The 14051-nt window shown below is 39.3% G+C and overlaps 1 long non-coding RNA gene across 1 annotated transcript; it reads right to left on the bottom strand.

Annotated features, from left to right (window-relative positions):
• Nucleotides 1-7062: 7062 nt before the first annotated feature.
• Nucleotides 7063-12558, bottom strand: LOC116595562. The gene is made up of 3 exons (XR_004287739.1): nucleotides 12511-12558; nucleotides 8500-8770; nucleotides 7063-7127 (listed from the first exon to the last, which is right to left on the bottom strand). It is a non-coding gene; the product is annotated as an uncharacterized LOC116595562 (long non-coding RNA).
• Between the last annotated feature and the right edge of the window lie 1493 nt (nucleotides 12559-14051).

Raw genomic sequence — 14051 nt, forward strand, 5'->3', positions numbered from 1 at the left:
AAATGTCTCTGTTCTCACCTTTTATATAATTCTTTTAGATTTATCTTCTGTATCTTATGTTAGTGGGTAAAGGTAGGAATATACTGATATTAGGGCTAATACCCTAATTACAGATATAATTCACATGTCACGGGCCTGAAAAATGTAAGCCTATAAAATAATGACATAATTATATTGATACCCAAATTATTATAGATACCCAAATTACTGTCTACAATAGTTCAGGAAGTTCAGGAAGTCCACTCTTTTGCCCCATTGTTTTTCCCCAAAGTCAGCTTATAGTCGCTCCACAAATCAGTTTGACATTCTCTTCCTGTCCTAGCCAGCCTCTGGCTCCTGACTGCGGCTCCAACCTGTCCCAGCTTGTCTTCTTAAGTCTGATTTCCTTTAGGTTCGCCTGTTCCTTCTGCACCCCCATCTCTAGGGAAGTAGATCTGGCCAGTTACCTCTGTTCTGGCCCACAGAAGGAACATGACTTTCTCCTGAGTTACTTCTTAGAACTCATTGCCAGGTCCTCTAACTGCTACAAAAAAGAGGTCATTCCTAAAGACCATCTATCCAAATCAGATTTCAGAGTTCCTTGGTGGCCAGGTTCCCTGTCTGGCTCCCCGATGTTCACCACGTGACACGAACAAGCCTATATAATCCTCGTTTTCCACCTGTTACTGAAAATCTCCAGAATTCTCTCCATTCAAGAATCCAGACTCAGCAGAAATTCTCTGATCCAGAAAAAGAGTTGTTGCTGCCCCTAAGAAACATGGTTAACACTTGCTTTACCTCTGTGCAATCTAATGGGTTTTGAAAAGCATTCTCTCCTAGAACAAAGAGACTCCTTGCCCCAGAGCCAAACCCTGGAAACACAAATGACTTACATCTTTTGAAATAGAGGCTTTTCCTCTTCTGGAAATAATGGTTAAGGTCCGGTCTTTGCTCCCTTATGCAGAGAATTCTACATCTTGCCATTTGGAGATAGCCAAAAGTGTAAAATCTCCCAAATATTTGTGTATCAGCTATAGGCAGTTATTTATATTTTTGCAACTCTTATAAGTTAAGGTTTTAGAAGTTGTAAGTACTGGATCCTGTCAAATTTGGGAAATGGAGAAAGAGAATGTGTGTCCATAAACCCATTACTATTGATCTCCAGCTGTATTATTGAGAACTTCTCATAAGTTTCCATTTGATTTTTTTTCCTTCCTTACCCTATGCACACAGCCTCCCTATCCTCAATAAGGTATAAAACATGTTGGCCTCTTACAGCCAAAGTCATACTATGCCTACTGTACTCTCTCCAATTCTGGAGCCTGACGATGAAATGGGGAAGTTGTTTTTCCCATGTCCCTGGCTGGCCCAAGTTCTTCCCTAAGTATGGAAGTCCATAAGCATTCCAGTGATTTTGTTCAGCTATATATGTTGATCAGATTATTCAAATAACAATGGAATTGCCAGTTCTTCTCTGTCTACTTGTTCCTTGCTCGGGGCATACCCGTTGGAAGGGGTTCACATTGTCTTCTCTAACATTATTGTGAAGAATGCCTGTTTTGTAACTTCTGAGATAAGAGATTTTATGAAAAGGTAGGCTTTAGATAAATGGAAATAAGGTAAAAGAATGCATTGAAGGTATTAAGTGGAGTATTTGCAAAGCTTCTTCCCCTTGGGGAACATCTGTTGGTGACTTCTGTAGAGCACAGACCATGCCTTTTACTACTGAAGGTCCAGCAAAGGGCCTGGATCCTTGGAGCATACGGCCCATGCTGAGTGAATGCTGTGTGCAAGGGTGAATTTCCAAACAAAGCCATGAGGATGTTCACACTTAGCCCCTCTTCTTGAGACTGTATATTTTGATAAGGAAGATTTATGGAACAATGTGTCTTATTCGTTTTGCTTTGCTTTGCTTTTTAAATGTCTGGCAGTCATTGTAGACAGATTTTATGAGCCACTTTCTGAAAAGAGAATTGTTTTAGGGAGAGATTGGTGATGAAGACAGGGATGCTGATTACTCATAACTTATTGATTATAGCCCCCAAACAAGAAGCCACCTTATGGCCAGGGCTTTTCAGTTCTCCTTTCAAATAAAGTAAATCTTGGCAGTCTAAATGGTCCTAAGCTTTTCAGTGAGTATCACCCTTGCTCTTCCTTTTCCTCATGAACTTAGAATTAATATGTCTTTTATTATAATCTTGGGACCATACATCAGGACAAGGTGATTTCTTCAACTCTAGCTCAATACCACAGCCAATGAGTCTATGAGGGGAAATGGCCTAAAACCCATATCTGTCCAAGTTTCCACTCTTTGGAGTGAGAAAAACAGCATAATAACAACAACAAAAACTTAATCTTTTAAAATGTTTTTATCTCATAAAAGATTAGGGTAGCTGCATACGAAATAAAACAATTATATTTTCCACCCCTGAGAGTTTTGTTTCTTGTGAATTTGGTTCAGTTTAGAAGAAATGTCCTTTATCCTTCCTTCTGATAAATAGTAATATGTAATCTTATTGGTTTAGCTGTCAATAATTTTACCTTTCTTCCCCAATAGCACAGATGCACATAGGCCCTGAAGTTTGACATCATGTTGCGATTTATTGGGTTATTTTTTATAATACTTTTCAGGGGCAAAAGTAGGGAAAAAAATCCAATTTCTTATGCAGCTTTAATCTAAGTGAGTACTACTGGGAATTAATAGAAATAAAGCTATAAATTCAAAATGCAGAAAGGTGCTAGATGGGGGTTGGGGGTGACGGGAGATTTATTCATGTCACTTAGACTTAGCCCCATCCATGTTTCCCAGTGAAAAGAGATTACAATATAACAAGTGATTTACTGACGTCCACCAATGTCAGAAAATTTTAGGACTAATTCCATTCAGTTTCTTGGGTCTACAACAATTAGTAGTATTTATATTGGTGAATTATGAAGGTTCAGCACTTGGCATGCCCAGGGAGTATACCTACCTTTGATATGACTATGATAACCTGGTTTTCCCAGCCTGCAGTCTCGGGCAGCTATCCTTAGTGATGGTGGTTATGGCCATGAAGGTGGACTTCAAAGAGAAGTCAGACTACCCAGAGGCTCACATCATGTCTTGTTTGCCTCTGCATCTACAGTGTTTAGAACTGTGCCTGGGACAAAGGAGGCCCATACATGTGTTTGCTGAACTGACTAGATCTTTTAATATCTGGTATGGGCTGCTGTGACTTTTCCTCTGTGAATTTATTCAATAGACACAGACCAAATGAATCACCAGAGAAAAGAATAGTACCATTTAATTTCCCTTCCTCTCGAACGTGGCCAGAAGTAGAAAGAAGAGGGGATTTTCTCTTTGTTTTTCTACCAGCGCTTTGAGTCCTGATGAATTTCAGATCTTTAAAAACTCCATTGCCTGTCTAAAGTGCTTTTAATTTTTTAATTGTTAAATTTATTTCAGTAGTCTTTTTTAGCTGTGATTTTTAATTCATTCACTGAAATCCTGTCCCAGGCCATTTTTTAAAAAGCTTAAGTCGATGACACTAATGAAGTTGAATTTATAATGTTCATGTCTGGAACATTCAGATATAAGTGAGAGTGGGAAAGTATGCCAGCCTGAGGTATTTTCCACAGTGAATCATGCTCTCTCACCCCTGGGCCTCTGTACAAGCTCTGCTTGGAACTCTAGGTATGCTGCTTACTGCATACAAGTTCTACAGCCCAAGGATCATGGCACCTGGGATGGTTTTACTGCGTTCCTCTCTGTGGATAGGGTCCTTTCCTTGGACTCCCACAGATCTTTGTATGTTCACCAATTTTAGTACTTGTTTCACTGTCTTAGGCTGCTGACTTTCCTTCCCTCCAACAGACACTAAATGATGAACTTCTTAAAGACAGGACACTCCTGAGTTTTATTCAGCTGTGTTATCTCTTTGCCTAGCAGAATATCTGGCACATGTTAGGGATGCAGTATGTTCTTTTGAATAAGTGAGTCAGGTGATTTCAAAGAAATTATTCAATACAATGAAGCAAAGAAAAACATGGTAGAAGGAGATGAGGGCTGGAAAGACGGTTTCAGGTATTTCTTGGATTGATCTAATTTGTAAGTTCAACCAAAATGCTGAGTCAGTGGTGTTAGGTTCAGGTGTTCCAGTGACTGGGAGGATGAGTATGATGCCCTCCTCCTTTTCACACGCTATTCCCCTGCCAAGAATAGGATGACTCTTACCACCTCCTTGAGCACAGAGGCAAACATCAGAGCATCCTCCCACAGATTTTTCTGTGCACAAGACACGAAGACCAGACCCACAATAACGGGGGAAGGGAGCATTCGTGGGCCTTCATTTCCCTCTTCCAGCTTAGGTGTATGGCTGTACTAGATCTGTCCAGATGGGATGCTTGTCATTCATGGGACAAGAAGGTACAGTGAACCTCACAGACCCCAAATATTTTGTAATCTTGAGAGAAAAGAATACTGTTTCTGCAAGCTATATTAATACAAGAATTCTTGTTCAAATCTGTGATGGGTGTCATTTTTATTTCTTTTTTTTTATTAAATTGATTTATTTTCAGAAAAATAGTATTCATTATTTTTTCACCACACCCAGTGCTCCATGCAATCCGTGCCCTCTATAATACCCACCACCTGATACCCCGACCTCCCACCCCCCCGCCACTTCAAACCCCTCAGATAAATATACAGTGGAAAAAAGACAGACTCTTCAATAAATGGTGCTGGGAAAACTGGTCAGCTATATGTAGAAGAACGAAACTCGACCATTCTTTTACACTGTACACAAAGATAAACTCAAAATGGATAAAAGACCTCAACGTGAGACAGGAATCCATCAGAATCCTAGAGGAGAACATAGGCAGTAATGTCTTCGATATCAGCCACAGCAACTTCTTTCAAGATATGTCTCCAAAGGCAAAGGAAACTAAAGTGAAAATAAACTTTTGGGACTTCATCAAAATCAGAAGCTTCTGCACAGCAAAGGAAACAGTCAAGAAAACAAAGAGGCAACCCACGGAATGGGAGAAGATATTTGCAAATGACAGTACAGACAAAAGGTTGATATCCAGGATCTATAATGAACTCCTCAAACTCAACACACATGAAACAGGCAAACATATCAAAAAATGGGCAGAAGATATGAACAGACACTCCTCCAATCAAGACATACAAATGAGTGTCATTTTTTTATCTGTGGGAAGTTGTCTGAGGATCAACAGTGGCAAAGGATATGTGATCCAGTTCCTTCTCTCCTAGGATCTAGAAGTTACAATATGGTCAAAGACAAAGAATAGTATATTATAACATATCTGTCATACATATTTATTAAAAATGTAGGGGCACCTGGGTGGCTCAGTGGGTTAAGTCTCTGCCTTCGGATCGGGTCATGATCTCAGGGTCCTGGGATCGAGCCCCACATCGGGCTCTCTGCTCGGCAGGGAGCCTGCTTCCTCCTCTCTCTCTGCCTGCCTCTCTGCCTACTTGTGACCTCTGTCTGTCAAATGAATAAACAAAATCTTTTAAAAAATGTTGATAAAATCAAATGTCATAAATGTCTATTCAGTAAGTTGCTGGGAGTGGTCCAGAGGAGAAAGGTCAGTCATGACTGATGTTAATAGAAATTGAGAAGTGAAATTGTTATATTCTTCAGGTCTTAAGGCCACTCTCAGCTCTCCAGGCCCTTTTTCATTCCTCTATTAGGCTCTCTCATCCATGCTTCCAGTCTTGCCTTCAAATTCATTACACAATCTCAAACATGGCTCATAGCTATCTTACCCAAGTATTTGCTATTTTGGGGATGATTTCAATTTCTGTGTGGAAAACTGTTCTCAAGCCTTGAATTCTTGGTTTCTTAATCTAGTCCATCATAGTGACATCCTTACTCAGATCTATCTAGATCCCGATGTTACTAGAATTGTTTCTGCTCTAAAATCCTAAATCCAAGCTCTGAGATAGAGAAGAGTAGAGAAGTAGAGCTCTTTAATGCCCCAGCATTCAGATATCAAATAGAGGAGAAAAGTTAGAAAAGGGCAGTGAGAAAGGAAGAAAACCAGAAAGGCATGGTCTTAGGAAAATAAAACAAAATTTTTGGAGGTAAGGTGAGGTGAACTGTGTCAAATGGTATTGAGAGGTCGATGAAAATAATGAGACACAAATGGTAGTTGGATTTGATGATATTAATATTATCAGTAACATTGGTTAGTGCATGTTAGAGCCTGGGAATGGTATCTTGAACAACACAAGGCTCTCAGTAAATATTCCCAGGAAAGTACTGTCAACTAGAAGCAGAGGGGACAACAGAAAACGAACCAGCTTGTGCACCACTGGGAGTGTGATTTTTGACACATCAGGTTGGGAGCAGATTCTGAGTGATTATGAATTCTTCAAACCATAAAAATACTAGGGGTGGGTGGGTAGGAAATTAAGGAGCCCAAGGAGAGCAAGAGAACCACAGCCAGTATCATCTGGGTAGAGGAGCCAAATGGATGGCTAGAACCAAGTAGGAGCCAAGCAGGGGCTAGCACTGAACTTAAGTTTTCTCTCTTATAAACCAGAGTTCACGCTCAAGTACAGTGTTGCTTTGGACCAACTAATGCGTTCTTGGAGCCTCCGTGTATTCATTGTAAAGTGAGGGGAAATTTACCTAGTGAGTCATAGGGAAACATATACTTTCCCACCTCTCCGCTGACCTGACTGAGGGATGATGACTCTCAATCTGACCAAACCCGGGACAAAGTTGTTTCCGATGAGGTATATATATATATTGCAGTGGAGCTATGTGCCCAGCAGAAGGAAACTTGAAATAGCAATATCCAGAAAAGATGTACTGCTGAGACTCCATCTTTAGCCTCATGCATTATGCCTTTGTTTTAAAAGATACAGAAATCTAAGCAAGGAACTGGAACAATTTGCTCTGGGCTGGTGACAAATCCTGTGGGCTGGTACATGGCAAGAGGAGTTATCTCATTGTCAGAGCTCTCCTCTCTATTTTCTGATGTGTCAAGACAATCCAGTAACTTTTTTAACCTATGTGATCATTTATTCGTACACAAATTGAGTACTTACTATGTAGCTGAGTATAGAAGAAGAACTTTGGATGACATGGTCTCTGCCTTTGAGGAACTCACAGTCTAATGGAGGATGTAGATACCTATCAATCAAATTACCAGTGCCTATGGTGGATATTTCCAACTGCCATTCCACCCGCCTTGTACTGGGCAGTGTGGAGGATGACCCCAGCTTTGGGAGTGGGATTTGTCAACCCTGTCCACATTTATGTCTTTATTGGACTTCTAAAAAATCTAATAATTCAATCTTTAGAGTGTGCCATTTATAATTCTGAAAGCACTTAGAGACATACATAGATAGCAAACATTTTAAAGCGCCTCCTTTCCACAGTGGGTTATCCGTAAGGCAGGTTATTAGAACCATTTTATTAATGACTAAAGTGAGGTTCTGAGAGGTCAAGTCCAGTGTCTGATTCAGGGTGTTCGGCATTCACCTGGGAGGTTTGTTAAGCACAGACTCTTAAGTGTTCTTAAGGAAGTTTAGCTTAACGTTAAGAGCAAAAAGTTGCATGGAATGAGTTTAGCAAGCACAGATATCCTACTGCCTTTTCAAATAGGGTGACTGTATATCCCAGGGTGCCTTTTTTTGTGTCTCTTCATCTGACACATGGTAACTAGTTCTCCCTTTTCCTCCATTGAGGGTCCCAGGCTCAATAAGTGTCCGCAGAATAGTGTTTGCTCTCCTAATTTCCCATTTTTGGTACAGCTACAGAACGTCTTTTCTGTAGAGGTAACTTTTTGTCAGGTAAGTTTTGCATTCCCCCTGACTCCCATATTCATTGCATTTGTCACTCAGGGAAAATTGTCACTGACCATTGGAAGACAGAAAAACCCAGTGGAACAATATCCACAGCATAGGATAAATCATTTGGCCAGACAAAAATGTTCACTGTTAAATTCAGAATGTGTGTATCTCAGTTCTAGGATGAAATTAAAATTCCTTTCTTTCCACCCTCAGCCACTATCCTCAGGTCACTCCTTCTGAAGTCCCTGTCTGACCCCTACGAATATGATGCTACTGCAAAGGTCCTCTAAACCTGGGCCAGAGAAATAGGCTTTCCGAGGGCATTATAAACCTGTTTGAATCATCAGAAGCCACTGCCTAGGCCTCCACAGAGGATGTCAAGAGATTATGAGCTGTTTTTATCAATTCTTTATCTGGTTATTAATATTCCTGCCGAGACCCAGCAATGCCCTCTTGCTTTTCTCCCTTGGGTGAGCTCTTTTATCTCCTCCTTCTTTCCTCTCTATTTTTTCCTTCTGCTGTATACCTTGATCTATTTATTTCCTTCATTCCCATTCAATGTGTGTTTTCCTTTGGGCAATTGTCCTGAATTATTTAATAGTCATTCTATTTTTTTTTCTCCTGTCCACTCCCTCCCTTGCTTTCTTCTCTTTATTGGTTTGTCTAGGTTCCCTTCTGCTCTAGTGTACAACTTGTCTAGCAAACCTTACCTTTCTCACCATAAATCATGGCGTGGAAGATTGTGTGAGGACCCTAGGCAGGGCAGATGCAGCTCCAGGTAGGTGGACAGGGGAGGAGCATCTCTCAGTGACTGGCTTTCAGGAGGTAACAGATTTGATCATTTTTCCGAGAACAGAGCAGGCAGCTTGTAATAGGTAATAAAGACACATCTTGCCATCATGTTTGCTAGACTGTGCTGAACTTGGGTTCACTCTGTCTACAGTCTTCATGCTTTTCCACTGAGCTTTTCTCCTGGCAGCTCTGGGTAATGGTAAAAGAAAAATAATCTTGATATTAAAAACTTTGTTCTAGTTTTTCAGTGTCTTTATGGTTGTTTGTAGCTGGAAACATAGTTTTCAAAAGGAGGAAACCCTTTTACATTTAGGTTCACATAGATATGCATATCTACATACACAATTGAAAAACTTGTTAGTTTACTAAGTTAGTCCTTTGGTGGCCTTTTTATAACCCCCCTACACACACACACACCACGTCAGAAGTCTCTCCTTGGAAGGTACCTATTTTTTCCTGTGTCCTCGCTCTCCAGTCTGGAAAAGGAGGATCATAAGATAAAATTGCTAGTTCTACATCAGAGACTCCTACCAGAAAGACTGCAAAATAGAGAGGGATAGGCAGGAGGTCTGAACCTAAGGAAAGAACTTCCATAAACAGTCTTCTGGCATGCCAGTGTGGGAGACACTTTTGGGATAATGACAGGCCATATTGATACTTCCCAAATCTTTGCTGCTATTTTTCCCTACGTGTGCAGTAAACTGAGGAGCTGTCAGCCATATGCCTGGTGATCGCCTCTGTCGGTTGCTATTTAGACTGTTTTTTGGAATAACTTTGTCATAGGGATGCTATCCAGTTAGATACTTGTTAGGTCCTCCTTATTCAAGAATAAAACTAGTGATTCCAATTCATTTACTCAATTCATTCAACCATATATATTTTTTTTTTTAGTTCCTATAAGCAAAGTAATGGTATGTCTCACTGAGTGATAAAGAGATAAAATCTGGTTTTGTGACCTTATTTCCATGGCCATCCAAGTCTCTGTCCTTCATGAATAGGAGTATTGATATATTTTAGTATTCCCTAAATTGCGATCCCTTTGGAACACTGGAGCCATGTGTTATTAATGGGTATTTGGAGAAAAGAGGATTCCAGGGTAAAGTAAATGGGGTAATGTGGGGAAAAATAAAGTTACAGCATGTTTTTGTAGTGCAAGGACTTCTCAAAGCCTTTGATATGAATAGACATTGAAGATGGTAGAACCAATTGAGTGGAGTTTTTACAGAATCTTACTTGGGAAAGAATTCCTAATTCAGTGTGGAAAGTGGCTAAGTATTATGGGGACACAGTTAAAGCAACTTGAGTGAGAAGAGTAAAGGATTTTTTTAAGCTGTGAAGATCAAGGAATCCACAGAGAAGACTACATTTATATTTTACCCTATAGGGTAGATAGATTTTGGAATTGGAATTTGTGAGGAAAAGTTATTTGAAACAAGGTTAATTGAAAAAAAGGCAAACAAATTGAAAATGTAACATATGTATGTGAGAGATTAGGTGAGCTGGACAGAAAAATAGTTTGTTGAACTACTACTATGGTAGTTCAGTTGTGGTGGATTAGGGCTAGAAAGGTAGATTGAAATTCTGGAAGATTTACTCAAATGGAGTAGTTTAATTTATATATATATATAATATATATTTATTTATATTTATTTATTTCCAGTGGAAATGATAAGCACTTCTTTCTAGTCTAAAAAAACGTTGCCAGAGCAACTACCAGTACTTCCAGGAAGTGTCTCACATCACACTGATGCTGTTTTCCCATCTGAGTAAACGGGAACGACGAGATTGATTTCTTGGGTTCTTGTGGTCATTAAATGGATGTTCCATGTAATATGTTTAATATAGCATCTGATAGATGGTAATTACCTAATATTAGTTATTTAGTTACTAGTTTCTTTGAAGACAAAAAAATTTAGGCAAAGGCTACAGGTGTTCTCAAAAATGTAGAAGACTGGTCACTTCTTCCTGTTTTGACCAGCATCTGTTAATCTTTTCATTTTTAGATTTCCTGCAACCCAGATTTCCATCTGTACTTTTACATTTTAAATATGGAAATTTGGTCATTTCAGGCCTCATTTTCTTTGTATTTGGGTATTTTCACTTTGGGTATTATCTGCCCTATCCTCAATTTGTTCTCCTGGAATGCACAAAGTTATTATGAATTTTACTGATAAAAGGATATGTTGCACACAGTTTAGAAGTTATAGTAACATAACCAGATTCTTTATTGTATATTCCATAAAGCCAATTGATTCTCACAGAATATTTTGTTGATTTTTAAAAAAAAATATTTTATCTGGAGACAACCTATGGTTGCAATTGATGAACAAACATACTGGTTGAAATTTACCTTATGTTAGAGAGAAAGTTGATAGTAACACAAGGAAGATATATGTTGGAAATTTCCAGGACACAAGGACATTTGTAGTCCATTAATGGTTTTTGACTACCAGAAAAATATTTGCTCAACTCTTTGTGCATATATAATGTGACAACTACACAATAATGCACCTAAACTTAATGAGCATTATTACTGTTTTCTCCATCATTTAAAAAAAAGTCTAGGGACACTGGGGTGGCTCAGTTTGCTAGGTGTCCATGTCTTGATTTTGGCTCAGGTCATGATCTCAATGTCGTGAGACTGAGCCCTGTGGTAGGCTCTGCATTTAGGCATGTTCTGCTTAAGATTTTCTCTCTCCATCTGCCCCTCTTCCCTGCCCCCTCAAATAAATTAACATTTTCTTTAAAAAAAATGTAGAAAACCAAAAAAGGTAAACCCTATCCTTCATGTAGAATTTTGGTAGTATATTCACAAAGGTATAGTGTCTGCTTTGGCAAACTTGAGACCATATTTTTTTAATCGGGCACCCAGCATGGATGGCTAACTGTGTACCCATGTGTCCAACACTGTGCTGGACCTTCTGGAATATTGAGAAGAAAATTAAGTAATGGTCAACCATTTGAAAATTGCTCTTTCCATACTCTGTCCTTTCCTTGGGCAAATGGTTTTACTATGTTGAAACCCAAACATGTTAGATTTTGCTTTCCCTCAATACAGGGAAAGTACAAGAAAGTACTTCTTGCACTGAAAAGGAAGAATGTTCTGCTTTTCCCAAGCATAGACCTGCCTCCACTAGTGCTTTTTTAATTTGGTTCTAGAATACCCCTCAGTCCTGCATGCTTTACTCTCATCACAGCATGTTCCAGTAACATTTCTCAGCTCATGTTTTTTGATACTTGGCATCAACATCTCTAAAATGAATGCTACATTTCATACCAAGTCACATGATTAAGTGCTAGGTAAAACATCACAATTCTGGTCATCATTTTGGGGATACTTTGACAGGTGTTAAGTTTCTAAAATAAATTTCATGCATAAAGATTTAATTAATTCACTGGCATTTCAATTTTGCTTAATGATTAACTTCTATTTCTAATTTGTCATCAAAATATATCTTCTTTAGAAAATGTCCATGATAACCACCATGATCCATTCTTAGGAACTTCCCTAACATCCTTTTTGCAAATGAGAAACATCTAAGTTTCAGGGCATCCTTTCTCAAATTTGATACTTTTTATAAAGGTGTGAGTATCACTCTTTCTGTAACTTGTGAGTAACTGAAGCCAAAATGTAGGAATTTTTCAAACCCATGCTAAAGACATGGAAAATAAAATTGCTGTATACCAGCCACATCTTGCTGAGGTTAGAGTTAATTCTAATCACTAAAAATGGAGCTGTGTATAGCAATTGCCAATTGCACAGGTGTAGCTGTCCGCAGCACATTTAAATTACATAAAGATTAGTCCCCAGGTTCAAATATCTCTGTTTCCTCCCAGAGCTCTCTTTGAAATGATGCAGGTGGGTATTGGGACCAATATTCATGAGTTGGCTGTCCTGCTGGGACTTGTTGAAAGGCATATTTCCCTACCTGGAGTATTGCTGTTACTTCCTCTGGAATTCACTGAGCTGATCTATGTCTTCACTCCTTTGAACATACTTGTCATTTTCAACCTAACCCTTTTTTTTTTTTTTTTCCTTTCACTCCATTATGACAAAAGCTTTTGCTTCAGTGTCATTCCAGACCAAGACACAGTCACTATTTATGTCAGTGACAGCTTGCTGGTGCCCCTCATATCTTTGGGGCTTTTTCTTTCCCCTTCCCCCACCTCATGCAAAGGCAAATGTTATTTTTCATCTTAAAGGTTAATGTGGATGGAAGAAATCCCATAATCTCAAAGGCAGTGCAGTGATTTTCATGAGCATTGATACCTGCATTGTTTAGAGAGGACAGCAGGGACAGGTTTGCTCACTAACACATGCAGACTGAGACAATCAGGACAAGTACATGCCTAATCATTGCCCAGAGAAACAGAAATCCTACCTTTTCAAATATGCCTCTGAGAAGTACATGAAGGACATGGTGAATATTAAAAATACAGAATCTAATTACCAAATGAAACCTTAGCTACTTATCCACTGTATCCTTTCCTTTAAAATTGTTACATTCATGGAGCTCTTGACATCTTTTCTATGTCTTTCTTTCCTTGTCTTTCTCCCTCCCTCTCTCCCTCCCTCTCTTCCTTTCTTTCTTTTCCTCCTTCCTCTTCCACTCTCCTTCCCTCCCTGACAAATGAGTGAATTTCCTGTTGGCAGTTTGGTAAGCTTCTGGTAGAATGGAACCATTTGTTAGACATGAATATGCCTGAAGTTGCCCTTGGGGCCTGTAGCTACAGAGGGTGAATATAATAAGGGACAATATTCAAATGTTGGAGTCAGGTAGTCACTCATCTCCTTGAATGCTTTTTCTGACCTATCATATATAATTCGTTTTAGGGATCAAGCGCTGACCACTCTCAGAGTGTAAAGTATTGAATACTCATCTGAAATCCTTCTGGTTTTCTCAGTCTCCACAACCGAACCACCATGATTTCTCACCTGTGTTAACTGGTCTCCCTGATTCGATTGTCACCAGTTCTATAATTCATTCTACAGCCTCTAGATTGAGAATTTATGGACACAAAACAGATCCTATTATGGCATGTATATATAGAATAAAATCTAAACATTTCACTCTGGTTTACAAAGCTCTGTATGATCTCTTCCCCATTTCCCTCTCCCATCTCTTTTCCTCACTTTGTCCCCCAGTCACCATGCTCCAGCCTCACTGGTCCCCTTTCTGTGTTTCTAACAAACTCAGTGGGCTTCCATATTAGGAACTCTGCATATAGGCTTCCCCGTGCCCAGGACCATATTGTCTCTGCTGTTAATGCAGTTGGGTCATTCTTGACATTGAAATCTCAGCTTGTGTGCCACCTCATTACAGGAGCTTTTCTTGACAGTCCTAAACGTTCTAGCTATCCAGTTCATCTCTCTCACAGTACCAGATTTTAATTTCTTTGCCTAGCTGTGAGCAGTATTCTTGTTTTTGCTATTTGTTTTCATCTCTTTGTTGTCTGTGATCTGTTTTCT

The sequence above is a fragment of the Mustela erminea genome, chromosome 7 (assembly GCF_009829155.1).
Source record: "Mustela erminea isolate mMusErm1 chromosome 7, mMusErm1.Pri, whole genome shotgun sequence".
NCBI lineage: Eukaryota > Metazoa > Chordata > Mammalia > Carnivora > Mustelidae > Mustela > Mustela erminea.